Source organism: Schistocerca nitens, chromosome 3, assembly GCF_023898315.1.
Source record: "Schistocerca nitens isolate TAMUIC-IGC-003100 chromosome 3, iqSchNite1.1, whole genome shotgun sequence".
Lineage (NCBI taxonomy): Eukaryota > Metazoa > Arthropoda > Insecta > Orthoptera > Acrididae > Schistocerca > Schistocerca nitens.
In genome coordinates this window covers 630,449,162-630,472,162 of record NC_064616.1, presented here as the reverse complement: position 1 = coordinate 630,472,162, position 23,001 = coordinate 630,449,162, and positions in this window count along the sequence as shown.

The following is a 23,001-nucleotide window of genomic DNA, read 5'->3' as shown; positions in this document are numbered from 1 at the left end:
CATGTTTCGCTAGAAGCAACAATGTACCAAGCTCTACATAACAAGACTTACTGAACGCATCGTGTTTACGCACACGCACACGCTATACACTATTTGTGTACGGTCGCAGGTTCGAATCGTGCCTTGTGCATGGATGTGTGTGATTTCCTGAGGTTAGTTAGGTTTAAGCAGTTCCAAGTCTAGGGGGCTGATGACCTCAGTGCTTCGAGCCATTTGAACCATTTTTTTACACCGTTTGTGGAATGCGATTTGCCGAGGTTCGACCGCTGTTAACCTTCAGGGAACAGGCTGTCTGTAATTTCACGGTGTCGGAGTCTTGCGTTACTGACCTACCGACAGGATGACTTTGGAAGCTGATCTTCAGTACGTGTGAATACATGTGGTAACCGTAACTGGCATTGGACATAGTGCATTTCCTTGAAATGCTTTAGCCGTACAAATGAAAATATAAATGGAGAGACAGTGCTATTGCCACGTTAGTCGATGGAACGGTTCCACTGTGACACGAAATTGTGGGATTGCCAGGTTTTCTACAGATTGACAATAGTACACGAATAGGATACTTCAGCATATTACATTGGCCTGACGCCGTTGTACCCAGTCGCGGGAGGGTTTACTTGGGTACCATTATCTAGGTAAACCGCGGCTGCAGCTGTAGAGGTCGACATCACGTGTATTGTTCAAATGGCTCTGAGCATTATGGGACTTAACATCTGAGGTCATCAGTCCCCTAGAATTTAGTTCACTTAAACCTAACTAACCTAAGGACATCACTCACATCCATGCCCGAGACAGAATTCGAACCTGCGACCGTAGCGGTCGCGTGGTTCCAGACTGTAGCCCCTAGAACCGCTCGGCCACCTCGGCCGGCTTCATTACAGGGTACATAAGGCATTGTCCACCATCAAAGCAGCTGCTAACCGCACGTAGGCGAGAGCAACACGAGTGCACGGGCAGCGGCAGAGCTTGCTGGAGGCATGGGAACGATCGCTAGAACTTCCCTGCATCTTGTGGCAGGCTATTGTAACGGAGAGAGCGGCGAGCCAAAGGCTACGGCGAGGCATCAGCTTCGGTGTCTTTGAGCGAGTATCGGTGTACAGTCTTTGTGCAGACCAGCGCAGGCGCTGCCCTTGCTAAATTCTATCGCCTTACATGGAGCTCACAAAGGTCTGCTTGGTGGTTAATTGATGCCGTTTTTTTTTCTTGGCTCTTGGTTATAGCGAGGGGCTATTATGAAACCCCGTGATTTACGAGTGAGTCTCTTTTGGAGACTTGAAATCATCCTCGACAACTGCAATATATCTCTCAAAAAATTCTATAGATTTTCGTAAAGTACTGTCTTCGCTTGACACTCCATGTCCCTGTATTTTGCTAGAATTTCTGTCACATCAAAAAAAATGGTTCAAATGGCTCTGAGCACTATGGGACTCAACTGCTGAGGTCATTAGTCCCCTAGAACTTAGAACTAGTTAAACCTAACTAACCTAAGGACATCACAAACATCCATGCCCGAGGCAGGATTCGAACCTGCAACCGTAGCGGTCTTGCGGTTCCAGACTGCAGCGCCTTTAACCGCACGGCCACTTCGGCCGGCTTCTGTCACATCTCCCCCCCCCCACTTCCCATGCCCCACCTCCTTCTCCTCCTCCTCCTCCTCCTCTTCTTCCCCTTTTCTACTTTAAGTTGAGACTGTGGTGCGGAATTTCCGGTAATTGGTTATTTCATACAGTTCCTGGGAGTTACACATTATGCATACTCCAAGTAATGGCTCATACGTTACCAGTGTTGAGTCAGTCCCGGGGTGGATGCCAAAGAATAATAGGTGGTGGCATACTGTAATGAAGTCCAGACTCACATTTAAATTTGCAATGGTATATAAGCCTTTCTAAGTCCCCTGTCGCCTGTCCCCTGTCCTCTGTTCATCAAAGTATTTCTCTAGCGCAGCATTTAATTCTTCATAAAGCACATTTTCAGGATTGGTGGAAGCGAAGAGTTTGAAGGCAAGCCTGTACAGTGACACACAGATTGTTGCAAGAAAACAAGTTTCCTGACCCTACTTCAATGCGATGTGCCGTGATACTTGGATCGAGCTGGGCTCATTTCTCGAGCCATTCCGCGTGTATTGAGTCAAACGTACGGTACAATGGTACGGAAACAGGAGCTGCTGGCTATGGCTGTGCTGCGCGATTCGTGGGTGGCGGTGGCGTGTGTTAGATTGCGCCGCAAGCGGTCTTGTCATCATTTCCATCAGATTCTGCCTCTTCTGCCCCTGAAACTGAAGAATCTGTTTTAATGACAGTTCTTGCAGAGGACTAACCATGACGAATAGGCACAAATTACAATGAAAAACTAAAAAAAAAATTAGAGACACAGAAAAGTCGACAGCTGTTGGATCAGTCCAGGCGAGGATGCCAAAGGATAGGTGGGTGCTGACGCTAAGAGCAAAATAATTAGAAACACACGTAATATGTACACTGCCGGAGGAGGGGCGGGGGGGGGGGGGGTGGAGGAGGAGCCGCGCGAACCGTGGCAAGGCATCCAAGACCGTGAGGCTACCCCGAGTGGCTAAAGGGATGGATGGAGTGCGATCATCAGATTATGGTGAGGAATATAGGTGGAGCGGAGGTTAGAGGTTGATCGGAGAAAGGAACTTTCCAGTTGCGTAATTCCAGGAATTTAGTAATATAAGAGGTGGTCAAATTGAAACAAGACATTGAAAAGTAAAAGTAAACTATTTACTAGTTTAAAATTAATCGCCATAACTGTTACCACATTTAACACACTGTCAGACAAGGCGATCAACGCCTTCACGGGAAAATGTTTTCCGTTGCCAACGGACCCATGATTGCACCCAGCTGTCCGAAGGAAATCGACGACCACGAATGTTTTTCTTCAGGGATCCGAAAATGTGGCAATCGCGTGGCGAGATGTCGGGTCCGTATGGCGAATATGTAAAGGCTTCCTGTTGAAACGTCTGCAGTGTAGTTGAAACAAACTAGCAACATGTGGGCTGGCATTAGACACTGCAACAGAATGATGCCCTCCGTCAACATTCCTGGGCGTTTGGGGTTGATGGCCAGCTTCAATTTTAGCAAAGTGTCAACGTACTGTTATACGTTAATTGTGGTGCCGTGTTCCAGAAAGTCAGTGAGCATTATGCGATTGCAGTGAAAGAAAACGGGCATCATGATTTTTTCGGAGCTGGCTTGTGCGAATAGGATGGGGATGAATGGCTGTGATTCCATTGTGGGCTTCGGTGTTTGCTCTCCAGCTCAAAATGATGACACCATGGTTCATCTCCCCCGAAAATACGAGACGGGAAACGATGTTGTTCATAGCGATACCGTTCATGTGTTGCAGGGACTTCGACATTTTGGTCAACTTCTGCTCCTTCGTCGAGCTATGGGGAACCCACTGCGCACAGGTTCTCCAGAACTTCAGATGCTCTGTCATAGTGGCGTGAGCGGTATCGCGACATGAGCTGAATGTTTTCCATCGGCAGCCGTCGGTCATTTTGATGGTAGAATCCACTGCAGCAATGTTATGGCTTGGTAATGACATGATGAGCCTGTGCAGGGCGACTGCTGTCATTCACTGACATCGGAATTTCTCGGAATCATTTATTCTATGCATATACACGCTCAAGGGACCTACTGTGTTCGCTATTCATACCAGATATTCGTGTAAAAATAATATTTCACGTCCTGCCCCTCCTTCCGCAATCAAAAACGTCACTACATTACTCTATTCTTCTTTCCCGGCTTCTGTAGTGAAGTCGGACTCACACGCGACTCGCTGACCTCAGGTCGATCACGTCTAACAGGAAAATGGCAAACCGGTGAACGTTCGCGCTGTTACTCTCCCATTCCCAGTAGAGAGCACTTTTATACACACACCTAACTGCGTTACCAACGTCCGCACTATGCTCTTTATACAGGGTGAGCAGAAATAATCTGCAAACTTGTAAGATTGTTACAGTGCAGATGGTACCGAGAAATAATTGTCAAGAAAAAAAATTCCATTCATTGCGCTGTTTCCGAGTTAATCAACATTGACGTTAGCCATTCAGACCGTTTCGTGCCCAATTCAAGCGGCCTCTCAGGTACAGTTAGTGTCATTTCTCACAGCGTAGACGTTATCGCTCCGGTTGGATGTTTAGTACCGTTCCTTATTCCAGTTTTTGTATCGCTGTCTTTTTTTCGGTTTTCAGAAACGAAACGAAGCACACACTTCGTGGTACCGTCTCTGGCGGGCCGCTTGAATTCGAGCGCGCAACGCCAGTTAAGTCGATAACTGCTGAACGTATCGAATTTTTTTAAAACAATTATCTCTCAGCACAACCTACCCTGAAACATCTTCGCAAGCTTTTCAGACTGTTTCTGACCAACTTGTATATTCTGTCTCATTTTCATTGGACTGCCCATTATAAAAGACTATATGATTGCTTTTGTGTCGGGATTGCGTGCAGTTGGGTAGGAGATGAAACGTGGTAGGGTGACACTGAGATTCAACAAAAGCATCAAGGCAGGAGTGAACTGGGACTGGTTCCAGCAGTACATGGTGGTGGAAATCTTGTGAAATACTGAATGGGCAGGCTGTGTTATTTGTATAAGAATATGAGATATGTCAAACGGTTGGATATTTTGCAGGAGACTCGTGAGAGAGTGGATTATGTTCAGTGTTGGAGGCGGGAGTTTTGGGGGTTGTTTCGAAGAAATAGTGTGTTGCCCTCGGGTTGGATGGAGACAGACATTTTATATCGTGAGGCAGGAGATTTTTTCCTGATGTTCTTTGTATTAGAGCAGATAGGGTAAGCTACAGTTAGTGGATTCGAATGAGGATTGCAAGATGGGATATAGTTTTAGGAGATTATTAAATTAGTGCTGGACAAAGGCGGGTTTTTCATTTTTCGATCAGGTACTTGTTGATTGTAAGGCATTTTTGGCAGCTTATGCTTGAGACGGTTCCACGTGGTGTCAACAGCGGGAAATAGGGGAGCCATGGGTAATTAGGCTGCGAAATGTACTGATGTGGACCGGGTCTGAAAGGTCTACTTACGTGCAGAATTAGGTAGCGGCGGCGGGTGTGAAGAGGTGGCGAGCCGTCGGCAGCTCAAGTAAACAATTTCAAAGATTAACACACTTTATTGTTACTCGTGGGGCTACAATTCCGGCATTGCTGCTCGATGACAGCGTTCTCTCCAAGAGCCAGGATAGCCCGCGGTGAGCAGTTGCCCTTATCAGCATTCCCTCGGCTGCATCGAGGCGCCCAGCATTGCTGACTCCAATATTAACAGATACAGCTCGTGCAGCCTGCTTCTCATTTTACGGTTGTCTGCGTGAGGAGCCAGCGACGCGGACGGAAGGAGACAGGAACTCCTGTAGCGGATGCTGGTCTCCGGTGCAGAAAGTCGTCCCTATAAGCGGCAGCGAGTGGCACCTTGGCACTCTCAGGGCACTTAAAGTGGGCGGCTGCACCGTCCGAGGTCCGAGCTGCTGACCTCCAAGGCAGGCGTCTGGAGGCTACTAAGTGATGCTGGAGGAGGATCACCAGTTTCGAGCACTAACGAGAGTACCATCAGAACTGTTAATCGTGCATTTTGATGAGACTTCGGCACATTGTAGAGGGACTTGTCCTGAGTACTTGGCTTGCGGCTTTTCATGCAACGGGCCCTATTGTACGACAAAATCGATGTCGAAGTTTTATGCCTACCTGCTAGACTTGTAACGTTAGTGGTGTTTTGACCAAACGGCCGTGGTCTAGCTGCTAAGATTCATGGCTACCACACTGACAGTACGGGTTCAAATCCTGTCTGTGTACTTTCTCTTTTTATTTTATTTATTTTTTTTTTAATCTCATCGTGCGGAATATTATTCCAGATACAGATGGAAGTACTGATCCCTAATTTTGACCTCGATTACGTAATCAATGCCGATGAAACTGACTACCAGATCACTTGCGGAAGGAGGAACTAAAACCGATCTGAATAAGATTACTCATTCTAAAATGAAATTTTCACTCTACAGAGGAGTCTGCGTTAATATGAAACTTCCTAGCAGATTAAAACTGTGTGCCGGACCGAGACTCGAACTCTGGACCTTTGCCTTTCGCGGGCAAGTGCTCTACCAACTGAGCTACCCAAGCACGACTCACGCCCCGTCCTCACAGCTTTACTTCTGCCAGTATCTCGTCTCCTACCTTCCAAACTTTACAGAAGCTCTCCTGCGAACCTTGCAGAACTAGCACTCCTGAAAGAAAGGATATTGCGGAGACATGGCTTGGCCACAGCCTGGGGGATGTTTCTAGAATGAAATGGTAGAGCACTTGCCCGCGAAAGGCAAAGGTCCCGAGTTCGAGTCTCGGTCCGGCACACAGGTTTAATCTGCTAGGAAGTTTCAAGATTACTCATTCTTTCCCAGCACAGTATGTGACATTGACGGAAAAAATTGCACCAGGAAGGAGCTGTGTAACATGAACGAACGTTGGCAGGCGTGTGTTTACATATGAAAGACGATGTCTGTTCAGATTTCGCAACAGTTGCATAAGAGTGTTGCTACACTAAAGCACCAAAGAAACTGGTATAGGCATGCGTGTTCAAATACAGAGGTATGTAAAGAGGCAGAATACGGCGCTGCGGTCGGCAATGCCTATATACGACAAGAAGTGGCTGGCGCAGTTGGTAGATCCGTTACTGCTGTTAGAATGGCAGGTTATCAAGATTTACCTGAGTTTGAAAGTGGTTTTATAGCCGGCCCGCGAGCGATGGGACACAGCTTCCCGAGGTAGCGATGAAGTGGGAATTTTCCCGTACGAACATTCCACGAGTTTACCGTGAATATCAGGAATCCGGTAAAATATCAAATCTCCGACATCTCTGCGACCGGAAAAAGATCCTGCAAGAACCGGACCAAGGACGACCGAAGAGCTTCGTTCAATGTGACAGAAGTGCAACCCTTCCGCAAATTGCTGCAGATTTCAATACTGGGCCATCAACAGGTGTCAGCTTGTTAACCATTCAACGAAACATCATTGATATGTGCTTTCGGAGCCAAAGGCCCACCCCTGTGCCCTTGTTGACTGCACGACACAAAGCTTTACCCCTCGCCTGGGCCCGTCAACACCGACATTGGACAGTTGATGACTGGAAGCATGTTGTCGGACGAGTCTCGTTTCAAATTGTATCGTGCGGATGGACGTGTGTGGGTATGGAGACAACCTCATGAATCCATGGACCCTGCATGTCAGCAGGGGACTGTTCAAACTGGTGGAGGCTCTGTAATGGTGAGGGGCGTGTGTAGCTGGAGTGAAATGGGACCCCTGATACGTCTAAATACGACTGACAAAGTGACACGTACGTAAACATCTTGTCTGATCAGCTGCATCCATTAATGTCCATTGTGCATTCCGACGGACTTCGGCCATTCCAGCAGGGCAATGCTACACCCCGAACGTCCAGAATTGCTACTGAGTGGCTCTAGGAGCACTCTTCTGAGTTTAAACGCTTTCGCTGGCCAGGCCACCAAACTCCCCAGAAATGAACATGATTGATCATATCTGGGATGCTTTGCAGCGTGCTGTTCAGAAGAGATCTCCACGTCGTTGTACTCTTACGGATATGTGAACGGCCCTGCAGAATTCATTGTGTAAGTTCCCGCCAGCACTACTTCAGACATTAGTAGAGTCCATACCACGTCGTGTTACGGCGCTTATGCGTACTCGCCGGGGCCCTACACGGTATTAGGCAGGTGCACCAGTATCTTTGGCTCTTCAGTGTAGTAACGCCGCTATGAGGATGCAAGTTAGGTCTGCTCTAAATACACGCTGTGACGGTCGTGAGCGCTAGTTACCTTTGAGATTGGATTTGGTGAGCTGATATTAGTCAAGAATACGTTTAAGACTACAAAGACGCCATAAGTAAAACCTCACTGAGTTTGAACGGATGTTTCTTCTGCGGTAATACAGGTAGACTTCGCAGGAATGTAACCACCGAACATGACTGCTGGCAGCGGTGGTCACGAGAATGTACGGTCGCAAGATTACTGGGCTCCGGACGACCACGTTGCTTTACCGAGACGGAGAACCATCGTTTTCGGCGTATGGATCTGGTGCATCGTACTACTACTACTACTACTACTACTACTACAGCAGCAGAAGCAGCAGCAATTTGCACGAATTGCTCCTTTGGACATTTCCCAAAGAACAGACCACTCAGAATCCGCAATTGTGGTACAAATATATTTAAATTGAAGGTGGAGAGGGGAATAAAGAAAAGGTAAGGTAAGGAAAGGAAAGGAAAGGGAGGGGATCACTGCTGTCAGCTGCATCGGGACATCACGTGGAATCAGCGGGAATGAGTGAAATTGTGCTTAATTGGCAGGGTACAGAAAAAGAGAATCCAAAAGTTGTTACTCAATGTACTATGTAGAAGTTATGGCGAGGGAGCGCATAATGATGTTTCATTAATAGCTAGTACTTACAACTAAGATATTCAAACAGTTGTAACTACAAGACCTGTTTCATGACATTTCAACCAAGCACCAAGAAGAGATAAATGTGAAAATGATAACATGTCGGACAACCCAGCCGGTCAGTACATGAATATAAACTGAAGTATTAACAAATATAATCGTTAATAAACTTATCGCATTACTTATATTTGGTGTCGAAAGAGTAACATAAATAAAGTGCACTAAACGTGTCCATTCTATAGAAATAAGCTGTTAGATATCCATTTTCCAAACTGTGAACATACAATTACTACAGATAAACATTGCGGCTTTTGTAGCACATAACCGTATTTTATGGACAGTGAAGAAAAAACTAGTAAGTTCATTTTTCCAGTGAAATATCACGTGAACAATTGGTAGGAAAGACGAGTGGAGACGACCACACAGGAGAAATCACTTTATAGTGTGAATGCTTACGATAAAATGAGGCGTATGAGTGCCTACAGTCATTAGTTTGGGCATGGAAGATTTCACAATAGACAATCTATTAGTGGCTGTAAACAGACAGGTGTAACTATATTGCCAAACGGGTGTGCTGTCGGCGGTTTACTGTTGTGCTTTCTTATAAGAGACTTGTTTTTAGGTTTCTCCAGCAGCCATATTTACACAGAAATACGGAAGGACTAAGGTGGAATATTGGAAACATGTCACATTTCTCTTTGAGGGCTTTGAAAATTGCGTTTTAATTTTCTCTTGTTATAACTGTAGGTGAAAGGTGTTGTCTAATGTTAAAGATGATCATAATTAATGAATGACATATTTTGACGGATGATGGAACTTAAACCACTGTAATATCAAACGACACATACTCAAATGATGATGAACCATCAGTGCCGTTAGGGGTAAAGGCAGCAGACTAAAGTTCAACGGTCACAGATGACGAAGATCGTGGTGACCGTATTATATTAATTTCGTGGCTACTGCCAGCAAAATGTAAACAGTAAAGAGATAAAATAAAGCTTGGTTTATTTTCCTATAGCAACTTGGCAGTGACTTGAGTCGTCATTTATTCGGAAAGCGTGTAAAAGTGCATATACGTTTTAAGTAGGCTGTTTATGTTTTCTTATTGGCAACGTTACGTAGCGCTCTGTATGAAAATCACTGGCTGTGCTGTGTGCAGTCTGTGGCTGGTTTGCATTGTTGTTGGCCATTGTAGTGTTGGGCAGTTGGCTGTTAACAGCGCGTAGCGTTGGGCAGTTGGAGGTGAGCCGCCAGCAGTGGTGGATGTGGGGAGAGAAATGGCGGAGTTCTGAAATTTGTAAGACTGGATGTCATGAACTGCTATATATATTATGACTTTTGAACACTAGTAAGGTAAATACATTGTTTGTTCTCTATCAAAATCTTTAATTTGCTAACGATGCCTATCAGTAGTTAGTGCCTTCCGTAGTTTGAATCTTTTGTTTAGCTTGCAGTAGTGACGCTCGCTGTTTTGCAGTAGTTCGAGTAACGAAGATTTTTGTGAGGTAAGTGATTTGTGAAAGGTATAGTTTAATGTTAGTCAGGGCCATTCTTTTGTAGGGATTACTGAAAGTCAGATTGCGTTGCGCCAAAAATATTGTCAGTTTAAGCAGTCATGTATAATTTTTTCAAAGGGGACGTTTCATAACGTGAGCCGCTAGCGAGCACTTTGCTCGAAGGTGTGCAATTCGTTTACGAACTGCTCTTGAGCCACATTGTATGAGTTGTCTGCTCTCGGATTTTCCGACGAGCAAAAAGGGCCGGTCAGCATCAATGGGGTCAGCAATGTTCATGTTATGTGGCTCACGGTACGATCAAGTGAATCACTCGAGCTCAGTTTTTCCAGCAACCTGCTCATCACCTTCTAGTGAGAATATTGCTCGCTAGTGTTCTTCACTTGTCACTTAAACGGACTGTACCTGGTTTGGAGGTCGCTATCTTTCACTGACGTAAACCGTCTATTACTCTCGAACTCTGCCCAGGACTGAAGTTTGCCTGCGTGGAGGGACGGCGACGCTTTCAGTAGTTCACAACGTCGTAATAAAACGCGTTACTGCGAGGATCTACTAAAACACATTCAGCTGATTACAACACAAAATGTTTATGATGGTAGTTTGGTAGTTACGTCACAAATGGCTGCACTCCGTATCGTACCAAAGCTGCCGTAGTAAACGTGTATCTACGTGTGTGCCGTCACGCGGAAATTGCCAACCAATGGCGCTAATGAGGGCGACGACTGATACTAATACCGGATTCGGCGACTGGTATGAACAACACGCGCAACACTGAGCAGCATCTGACCATACGGCACCTCAACTGTCTGACATTTTGTTCGACGGCGCGCATAATTCGAAAGGGTCCTTTGTCAGAACTCAACGTAACTGCACATTTGCTTTCACAAATACTCGACTGATTGTACATTGCACTATCAAGCATTTCATCAACTTTACACGGTTGCTCATGTAAATACTCATGAGTACTGAAACGTAGTTTTGTCTGTGACGTATTTTCCGAGAAAAAGTTAAAGATAGCTCCAGTCATCCGATTTCAATTCAAGCTTTTCGGGAGTTTTACGCTGTTTGTGAGGTAAATTCCCTTCCAAACATTCCAAATCGGAACCCCTATCACCAGCTTGTCTGGTATTCGGCGGAAAACAACGGGGCTCTACACTGATTAAAACCTCCAACGACCCACTCTACCCTTCAGGAGAGAGAAATAATGAAATTTAAGTAATAAAAGTGTGCCTTCGTCCAAATTCCATCTCATGAGGTTTACCTTCTGGTGCAATCAGTGACTTGTCGAGATCAGCACTTCCAAAGCCCAGACAATAATCGAATGATAAGCTACCTGCACCTTTCGCTCAACTACGTGTATCTTACCATTTTCAACCATACTATCCAGTCAACTAAAACACTAAGCTGCATCCGTTAAACCGTGGTCAGTAAACTAAAACCGTAAACCCTTATACTACCCACATAACAAAAAAACTCAAAGAGACTGAAACTAGTAACAGGACGAACATGGGTATTACATCCTCCCACAATACTCCACACCTCCTCCTACATGAATGTAGCCTAGATTTATGTTCCACCAAAATTCTATTATCAGCACTTCGTCTGTCATTGGTGACCCTTCACATAATCATGTTAACAGCTTGTCCCTTTGTCTTCATCTTCCCTTGTCTTCTGCATCTAGGAGCAGCTGGCCCCATGTTTGGTATGTATTCTCCTTTTCTGGTCCATCCATCGTCTCGGTGGTCTTTCTTGCTAACGTTTCCCTTCGAGTTTACTTTGGAAGATAATTTTTCCCACGTCAACCTCCTGTTATCGAACTATGTGACCAAAGAAATGTAGTATTCGCTGAAAAAAAGGAAAAAAAAACTGGGCAGTCTCCTCTCCACAGTAAGTTCTCGAGGGATTGATTTGTTGGTTTCTTTGTCCATGCATGATATTCTCAGCAACCTCCTAAATGTCCACATCTCAAAAGCATCAGTTTCTTAGCCGTCCACTGCAGTTGTTGTCCTCCTTTCAGATTCTTAAAGGAAAACAAGTAACACCAGAGATTTCAGTACTCTGTTTCGTATATCTGGCTAGGACTATGTCTTTTCAAATCATGTCAGCTTTGATGCAGCATCCCTACCCAGTAGAATACTACTTCATATACCTTGTGTAGAGCCATCCTGTTTCTGGACCACTGAGTTCACGCAGATACAGTAATCAACTTCTTCATGTTCTGTTAGGTACATCAGTAACTGGTAGTCAATTATCATGATCTTGATATTTTCCTTATTAACTGACGATCCAGGTTTCTCACTTTCTCTCTTAACTCTATCCAGTGGCTCCTTCACTTTCCCTCGTGACTCTGTGCACAGTGTTGTCATTAGAAAATCTTAAATCACTTATTTTTCGTCTTCCAGTTCGGACCCCATCAGTCTAGCAATGAAGTCCTTCTCTCATAACATATTCTCCATGGATGTTAAATAGTACTTGTGATAGAATGCACCCTTGTCTAACTCCTTTACATAATTCAAAAATACATGAAACACTTTCATCAAGACTTATTACTGCCTTGCTATCAGAGCAAAGATTTCTGATGAGGATAAAAACGATGATCAGGAACGCCAATTTCTGCTAGCACCCTCCACCGTTCTTTCCGTGGAACACAATCGAAAGCCTTGCTGTAGTCCAAGAAACAAAGAACTGAAGGATTATTGAAAACTGTAGAGTTTTCAGTTAGTTGTTGACACTGAGAATCTGCTCTCGTATTCCTTTATTTTGCACAAACCCAGCTTGCTCTGGTGGTATTTCGTTGCCTAAACAGGTGCTCAGGCGTTCATGTATGACAGTTTGAAGACTCGTGCCGCCATGTGAAATCAATGGAATGGTTCTGTAGTTTCTCACAGCATTGTGCGTTTCATTTCTTGTGAAACAGAATCATTACTAATAGGGGCCAATCTTCTATCCATGTTCCGTTATTCCTTATGCTCTTGGATATTTCATGCATGATTTCTAAACCCAAATCTCCAGAGGCTTGATATAAGCTGACGGTCAGAACCACAGTCGATACCAGAAGGTATCTTAATGATTTTAACAGATGATCTTCATCTTAAGCCAATCAAACAATAGTCAGTCTGATTATTCTTCGTTCCACCTGGTGAGATCCAGGTGTAAAGTCTTCGTGAATCGTAATAGAAGCAGGTGTTGATTATATTAAACTTGTGATTCTTGAGTTTCTCCCGGCGTATTTGATAATCAAAATATGGGTAGCCCACTCTCACCGGTGGTAGCGAATTTGTACATGGAGAACTTCGAGGAGGAAGCCCTGTCGTCATCCGAATGGAAACCTACTTGCTTTTTCCGCTACTTGGACGACACGTTCGTCATCTGGCCACATGGTATGGATAAACTCCTTGACTTCCTTACACATCTAAACTCCATACATCCCAATATCAAATTCACTATGGAGACTGAAACGGAGGGTAAGCTGCCTTTCCTTGACGTCTTGGTCAAGAGGATGCCTGACGGCACCCTAGGCCATGGGGTGTATCGGAAGACAACGCACACTGATCTGTATTTGCACGCAGACAGCTGCCACCACCCTTCACAGAGGAATGGGGTGCTTAAAACTCTAGTACATAGGGCGCGCACTATCTCTGACGCAGAGAGTCTACCCCAGGAATTGGAACATCTGAGAACTGTATTTCGAAAAAATGGGTACTCAGATTCAACGTGCTCTCCGCCCAACCACTACAGCACAACCTGTGGAGATGGATGAAATCACGAGGGAGGAGGTAGGCACTGCGTTTATCCCATATACAGGCGCACTCTCGGGGAAAATCGCCCGCATTTTGAAGAAACACCGGGTCGGAACTGTGTTTTGTCCTCCGAATAAAACTCATGCACTGGTGGGGAGCGCCAAAGATGACCTCGGTTTGAGGAAGGCCGGCGTGTACCAGATTCCATGTCAATGTGGCAAGTCGTATATTGGTCAGACAATGTGTACCATCGAGGATCGATGCCGTGAACACCAGAGGCACACTCGACTGATGTATCCGAGCAAGTCGGCGGTCGCTGAACATTGTTTGTCGGAAAATCACGCTATGGAGTATGAACGCACGAGGATTCTGGTACAGACGTCGAGATACTGGGACAGCGTTGTTAGAGAGGCCATCGAAATTCGCACCAATGACGACCTCATAAACCGTGACTGTGGCTATAATCTTAGCAAGGCTTGTGAACCAGCGATTGGGTTAATCAAGAGTAAATCGAGCAAATGTATAGTTGTGACGACCACGGCGGACAGAGCCATCACACCGACGTCATCTCAGACGCCGTCGCAATCTGTTCCACCGCGCGACCGGGGCGCGGACGGCGGAGTGAGCGCGCCGCGGGCGGAGGGTATTTAAATCGGCCGCCGCCGCGACCGAACCCAGTTCCCCCTGAGCAGCCATAGTGAACGGATCTCCGTGCCGGCACGTTCACAGGAGCTCAGTCCGTCAGTTCACCTGATGATGGCGACATGTATGATCGCCGAAATATTGTTCCCGTTGGACACTGTAGACCGGCAGTACACCCGTGGATATTTTGATTATAATAAACTTATTTTCCTGACAGAACTTAATCAGTCGACCTCCACGATCATTTCTTTTGCCTAAGCCATGAGTGCCAACTACTTAATTTGATGAATCTTATTTCCCTACCTTAGCATTAAAATCTCCGTGCACTATGATGGCTTCTTTTTCGGTACTGTCTCAAGGCTACCAGAAAAAGACTCATAGAATTCTTCTAACTCTTCATCATCAGCTGTTGAAGTCGGTGCATATGGGCCTGCACACTAAGGTGACTCAAGTCGTGGAGTAGCAACATGTACATATACAAATGACGGTACTATCACGTACAAAAGATATCAAAGGGCAGTGCAGTGGTGGAGCTGTCATTTGTACTCAAGTGATTGATGTGAAAACATTTCAGACGTGATTATGTCCGCGCACTGGAATTAACAGACTTTGAACGGGGAATGGTGGCTGGAGCTAGGCGCATGGGACATTCCATTTGGGAAACCGTCAGGCAATTCGATATTCCGACATCCACAGTATCAAGAGAGTACCGGAATATCAAATTTCAGGCATTACCTCTCACCACGGACAACGTAGTGGCCAACGGCCTTCACTTAACTACCGAGAGCAGTGGCGTCTGCGTAGTTTTCAGTGTTAACAGACAAGCAACACTGCGTGAAATAATTGCAGAAATCAATGTGGTACGTACGATGAACTTATCCGTTAAAGGGTGCGTAGAATTTGGCGTCAATGGGCTATGGCAGCAGGCGACCGAAACGAATGCCTTTGCTAACAGCATGACACCGCCCGAAGCGATTCTCCTGGGCTCGTGACCATATCTATTGGGCCATAGACGCATGGAAAATCGTGGTGTGGTCAGATTAGTTCCGATTTCAGTTAGTAAGAGCTGATGGTAGGGTTCAAGTGTGGCATAGACCTCACGAGGCCATGGACCCAAGTTGTCAATAGGGCAGTGCGCAAGCTGGTTGTGGCTATATAATGGTGTGGTCTGTGTTTATATGGAATGGGCTCGGTCTTCTGGTCAAACTGAATCGATCATTGATATGAAATGGTTATGTTCGGGTGCTTGGAGGCCATTTGCACCAATTCATTGGCTTCATGTTGCCAACAACGATGTCATGACACTGGGCAACAGTTGTTCGCGATTGGTTTGAAGAACATTGTAGACAGTTTGATCGAATAATTTGGCCACCCGTATCGTCCGATATGATCCCATCGAACATTTATGGGACGTAGTCAAGCCGTCTGCTGTCGCCGAGCGGTTCTAGGCGCTTCAGTCCGGAACCGCGCTGCTGCTACGGTCGCAGGTTGGAATCCTGCCTCTGGCATGGATGTGTGCGATGTCCTTAGGTTAGTTAGGTTTAGGTAGTTCTAAGTCTAGGGGACTGATGACCTCAGATGTTAAGTCCCATAGTGCTCAGAGCCATTTGAATTATTTTTGGACGTAATCAAGATATCAGTTCGTACACAACATTCTGCACCGGCAACACTTCCGCAGTTGTGGACTGTTATAGAGACAGTATGGCTCAAAATTTCTGCTGGGGACTTCCAACGACTCGTTGAGTCCATGCTTCTTCGAGTTGCTGCGCAACACCGGGAGGGAGGAGGTCCGACACGATATTTCGCGATATCGCATGAATTTTGTCGCCTCAGTGTATAACATTTAACTTGCACGGTTTAGTGTTTAATTTCACTAGTATTATTGGGTCGCTGACAGATCTGTATTCAATCACTACGGCGTTCCATCCCTTGTGTACGAACAAGGCAGCACCATTGATGGAATTAACAGATCTACCAGAAAAATATGTCTTATTTTCAATAGCTGTTTTGAAATACCCACTGTCTTTCCAGTGAATCTCTATTAATTTTTCAGATTTTAGTTTGGTAACAGTCCCTTTATACAATCTGTAACTTTTCCAGTTGGGCTTAATCCTTGCACATTCCAAGTCGCAATCTTGTGTATATTACTTTGGCTATTCATAGTTTATCCATGACTATTTTCTTGGAAACAAAACATTACGTTGTTTTCCAGTTACCTTCCCCTGTCGGCTGGAAATATAAAGGAAAAAACTTTATCGCTCCCTCTATATTGTTTATCGCCGTGAAGTCCGTCTCTCTATCCATACCTGCGTAACCCACCCCATTGGAATCCTGAATCAACTTATTAATTCATCGTCCGCCCCTGCTCTCCCAAAATGAACACCTTCGATTTTCATACACTTCTGGAACTAACCACTCGTTTCATCCCTGATTATCCACGTCGTACTTCGCAGCATTTGCACCAGCAAATCCTGTCAACCTCGGAATTTATATCAACTCTCTGCATGCCATTGTGAAGTGAATGGCAAAAGGTACTTCTCATTGAACCACGTATGTAGACTTGTTCCTTTTCTGTATGTCTGTGTGCCGCCGGAAGAATGATTGCTCAAATGCCTCTGTAGAGGCTGTATTTAAAATACTCTTATGTTCAGAGTGCCTGCGAAAGCAACAATTAGAATGTTGTACTGTATTCCCAGATTTCTCTCTTGTATCTGGTTGTTGAGATTTTACAAGAAGGATTTCGTGGGATAGCTCTTCCAGCTTATTCCAGATTAAGTTTGCAGCATCTCACTGACGGTCTTCTGTCACAAAATCCTGTTAACATTCGCGCGACTCTTTTTTCGTATGCGTGGCTCAAAATGGCTTTGAGCACTATGGGACTTAACAACTGAGGTCATCAGTCCCCTAGAACTTAGAACTACTTAAACCTAACTAACCTAAGGACAGCACACACACCCATGCCTGAGGCAGGATTCGAACCTGCGAACGTAGCGGTCGCGCGGTTCCAGACTGTAGCGCCTAGAACCTCTTGGCCACCCCGCCCGGCTTTTCGTATGCATCTAATATCCCCTGTTAGTTCTGTTTGGTATGGGTTCCCCACACTTTGGCAATATTGTAGGATTGGTCGCATGAGTATATTGTAAGCAATCTCATCTATAGCCGCATTCTTTTCCCGGTATCGTACTAATGAAACGAACTCTACCACGTACTTTGTCTACAGCTAAGATCATATAATGGTTCCATTTCGTATTCCTATACAGGTTGTCCTAGGATAAACGGTCAACATTCATTGATAGGACAGGAACGATTATTCAGAGCGAAAAGTCTAGTAAACATGGGTTCTAAAATGCATACCTGAACAGGCATAAGCATTACTTAATCTTGAATATTGAAAAAAAAGTCTCTTTATCAGAAAGCTCTTACTTTCCAAATTTTTGCAGGATGTAGTATGCACCAAAACAAGAAAAAATTATTTCTTAAACTTGGGCACTAAAATGCATACCTTAAGTGCTATGAGCACTGATTCAGTAGAAGAGATGTGTTTGACAGTAGCGAAGATGAGCAAAAGCTCATGCCTCTTAAGGCATGAACTTTAGAACCCTGTTTATAGGACATTTTTTCCTGTTTTGGTCCATATACGGAAAGCAAAGAGATTGCAGCAGAAGGGATTTGTTCCACAGTATCAAAGATGTAGGCTCATAGCTCTTAAAGTATGCATTTTAGAGCTCATGTCTACTAGCTTTATTGCTTCGAATGATCTTTCTTGTCATATACCTCAATATTGACATCCTGCATGTTGTTACACCTAGGGATGTGTATGTGTTGACCAATTCTGATTGTGACATTGACACAATCCTTCGAATCCTAACGCAGCGGATATTTAATGCCCTTCTCCTGCTCATCCCTCTTCCGCCCCTCTCTTTCAACTGCTCGGTTCGTGGTACAACCCACATCCTTTCTTACCACACAAAACCTTCGTGATCTGGTGTTCACTTCGGTCTCAAAATCAGTAAATCCTTTTTCTCATACACCCCTACCAGCTGCCACATGCAGATCGTGCACCGTCGGTGTCACCAACGATGCCAAATACCAACGGAAAACATCAGGATTATTTTTAAACCATTAATAAAATCATCCTTTGTTAAAGGAAACCTCCAAGTCATTAGTATTTTAACTTATAAACCAAATGAAAATTAGATCCCCTATATCGTTTTGCAAAAACTTTGAAAATTTTGGAATGAGAGCCGGCGTAGAAATAACTACAAATAATATAACTCTGTTGTCCCGAAGACGTGCTGCAAGACACATTCCCACATGTTGTAGAGCAGTTCCTTTAACAAATAAATCTAGGTGAAAAAGCATGGTTCGACAACCATTCTTGAAAAGTATCTGCACACTTTCACAAATTCCACCAAATTTGGGAGAATTTCTGTTGTGTGAACGGGCCGTGGCACTGTATTTTCGGGAGATCTGAAAAAGAACAACAATGAAGTAAGTTTTGTAGTGTCAGATGTACACGAATGCTTTTCTGAGACGTAAGAACCACGTGGAGAAGCCTCGGAAGTTCTCCAGTACAGCCCCCTTACAAAGAAAGAGAGTTGTATTACATGAAAATCACGTTTCCATTTATGAATTAGTTTTGGCTAGGCACGCACGATTGCAATAATAGTCAAGAGGCCAATAAATCAATTAATTAAATAGTCGGTGAAATTAATAAGTTATTTACGTATTAAAATCAATTTTATCCCGCCAACCGAAACCAGTGACGGTTCGCCTGAGTAGAGGACCATTGAATGGCGGAGGTGGAGCAGTTATCATGTTCACCAATCAGTTGATTCAGAAAATTCACAGGATGGCGAAAATATGAAGCAGCTCAGGGCTATTACTTTCAGATTCAAGCTGCAGTCACGGCAAGACGTGAGAGCAGTCCCGCGTGCATTCGGTGTTTGGGGAGCCGCCATAGTTTGTCCAACCTGTGCGCCAAGGGACCGAACTGTCCGTTCGACCGACATCAGCAGGAACTGTTTGCATTGCCATACCCAGTTACATTATCTATATGGATCTCTTTCTGTCATAGGACGCACACTGTAGTGCATCATGGTTCAAATGGTTCTAAGCACTATGGAAATTAACATGTGAGGTCATCAGTCCCCTAGACTAAGAACTACTTAAGCCTAACTAACCTAAGACATCACACACATCCATGCCCGAGGCAGGATTCGAACCTGCGACCGTAGCAGCAGCGCGGTTCCAGACCTAGGACCGCTCGGGCACAGTGTAGTGCTGCATCCAAGGTTACAAATCTACAGAGAAACGCTCTGCCAACCCCATTTGATTGCAGTTCTTGTCTGGCGTCACTTTGTTATTAGTAATATTACGGTTCTAGGCGCGCAGTCCGGAACCGTGCGACTGCTACGGTCGCAGGTTCGAATCCTGCCTCGGGCATGGCTGTGTGTGATGTCCTTAGGTTAGTTAGGTTTAAGTAGTTCTAAGTTCTAGGGGACTGATGACCACAGCAGTTGAGTCCCATAGTGCTCAGAGCCATTTGAACCATTTAGTAATATTACGGTGTTGCCGTAATTTAATTGTACACGTGTTGACTTGCATCACTTTGCAAGCAACCATGAGTAGATACAATCGCCTTTTGTCGAGACGTTTCGCGGTAGAAAGCTCGTGACAACTTTGGCCACGATCAAGATGCAAATACGCTATTTGCTCTGCGAGCAACCGGCATTACGACTCCATCGTTGCTAAAGCGGTAAGCTTTCTGATGTTGCCATTGTACACTCCTGGAAATTGAAATAAGAACACCGTGAATTCATTGTCCCAGGAAGGGGAAACTTTATTGACACATTCCTGGGGTCAGATACATCACATGATCACACTGACAGAACCACAGGCACATAGACACAGGCAACAGAGCATGCACAATGTCGGCACTAGTACAGTGTATATCCACCTTTCGCAGCAATGCAGGCTGCTATTCTCCCATGGAGACGATCGTAGAGATGCTGGATGTAGTCCTGTGGAACGGCTTGCCATGCCATTTCCACCTGGCGCCTCAGTTGGACCAGCGTTCGTGCTGGACGTGCAGACCGCGTGAGACGACGCTTCATCCAGTCCCAAACATGCTCAATGGGGGACAGATCCGGAGATCTTGCTGGCCAGGGTAGTTGACTTACACCTTCTAGAGCACGTTGGGTGGCACGGGATACATGCGGACGTGCATTGTCCTGTTGGAACAGCAAGTTCCCTTGCCGGTCTAGGAATGGTAGAACGATGGGTTCGATGACGGTTTGGATGTACCGTGCACTATTCAGTGTCCCCTCGACGATCACCAGTGGTGTACGGCCAGTGTAGGAGATCGCTCCCCACACCATGATGCCGGGTGTTGGCCCTGTGTGCCTCGGTCGTATGCAGTCCTGATTGTGGCGCTCACCTGCACGGCGCCAAACACGCATACGACCATCATTGGCACCAAGGCAGAAGCGACTCTCATCGCTGAAGACGACACGTCTCCATTCGTCCCTCCATTCACGCCTGTCGCGACACCACTGGAGGCGGGCTGCACGATGTTGGGGCGTGAGCGGAAGACGGCCTAACGGTGTGCGGGACCGTAGCCCAGCTTCATGGAGACGGTTGCGAATGGTCCTCGCCGATACCCCAGGAGCAACAGTGTCCCTAATTTGCTGGGAAGTGGCGGTGCGGTCCCCTACGGCACTGCGTAGGATCCTACGGTCTTGGCGTGCATCCGTGCGTCGCTGCGGTCCGGTCCCAGGTCGACGGGCACGTGCACCTTCCGCCGACCACTGGCGACAACATCGATGTACTGTGGAGACCTCACGCCCCACGTGTTGAGCAATTCGGCGGTACGTCCACCCGGCCTCCCGCATGCCCACTATACGCCCTCGCTCAAAGTCCGTCAACTGCACATACGGTTCACGTCCACGCTGTCGCGGCATGCTACCAGTGTGAAAGACTGCGATGGAGCTCCGTATGCCACGGCAAACTGGCTGACACTGACGGCGGCGGTGCACAAATGCTGCGCAGCTAGCGCCATTCGACGGCCAACACCGCGGTTCCTGGTGTGTCCGCTGTGCCGTGCGTGTGATCATTGCTTGTACAGCCCTCTCGCAGTGTCCGGAGCAAGTATGGTGGGTCTGACACACCGGTGTCAATGTGTTCTTTTTTCAATTTCCAGGAGTGTATATTCGTGTTGAGTGACTCCTCATGGCGAGCTACTTTCTTCCGTGATTCTCAATTCCCGAGTTGCTGTTTCTCATTTGATTCTCGCTGTTTTTCATGTTATGTTTAGGAGGAGCGTTCAATAAACAATCCAACACATTTTTTCGACCAACTTCGTTTGAAAAAAATGTGGAATGTGTTGGGGGACATCGTGGAATATTTCCACTTTATGGCCTACACTTTCATGAAGTTCCGATAGGTGGTGGCACTATGCGCATCCTTCAAAATGGCATCTGTAACGTAGGCACGTTCCATGCAGAGAGATGGCATCGAGTTTTTTTTTTGCGGAAAAACAGAGCATCACAGATATCAATAAGCGCTTACAGAATGTCTACGTAATCCTGGCAGAGAACAAAAGCATGGTGAGCTGTTCGGCGAGGCGTCTGACATCAGAACAAGGTCGAGGGAATCTGTCCGATGTCTCGCGAGCTGTCCAACCGTACAAAGCTGTGACTCCTGTAATGTTGAAACGTGCGGACACTCTCATTCGAGGCGATGAACGGATCACAGTCTAGCACCTTACCGCTCAACTGTACGTCTCTGCTGGTAGTGCTGACACACTGGTCTTAGACTTGGCGTACTCAAAGGTGTGTGCCCATGCCCACTGGGTTCCTTGCCGCCTCACAGAAGACCCTCAAGAGCAACGAAGGACCATTTGTGCGGAACTGCTTGCGCATTACAAGGCTGATTGTAACAATTTTAGAATGAATATCATCACAGGCCATGAAACATGGGTTCATCACTTCGAACCAGAAACAAAACGGCAATCGACGGTGTGGCGCCACGCCATCTCTCTTCCGAAGAAAAAGTTCAAAGTCGCACCCTCAGCCGGTAAAGTTGTGACAATGGTCTTCTGTGACTCTGAAGGGGTTATTTTGTTTGATGTCGTCTCTAATGGTCCAATAATCAACTCTGAAGTGTACTGTGTTACCCTCGTGAAATCGAAGAAACAACTTCAGCATGTTGGTTGTCACATAAATGGAAACTCACTTCTCGTTCTTCATGATAACACAAGGCCTCAGGCCGGCCGCTGTGGCCCAGTGGTTCTTTGCGCTTCAGTCCGGAACCGCGCGTCTGCTACGATCGCAGGTTCGAATCCTGCCTCGGACATGTATGTGTGTGATGTCCTTAAGTTAGTTAGGTTTAAATAGTTCTAAGTCTACGGGACTGATGACATCAGATGTTAAGTCCCATAGAGCTTGGAACCATTTGAACAAGGCCTCACACAGTCTTCACACCTGAGAGGAGCTCACAAAACTTCTTTGGACTGTTCCTTCTCATATATCCTACAGCTCAAATTTCGCACCTTCAGACTTCCATCTGTTTGCCCCAATGAAGATTGCACTCTGCATGGATGATGGCGAAGTTGATGTAGCAAGATATTGGCTCCGA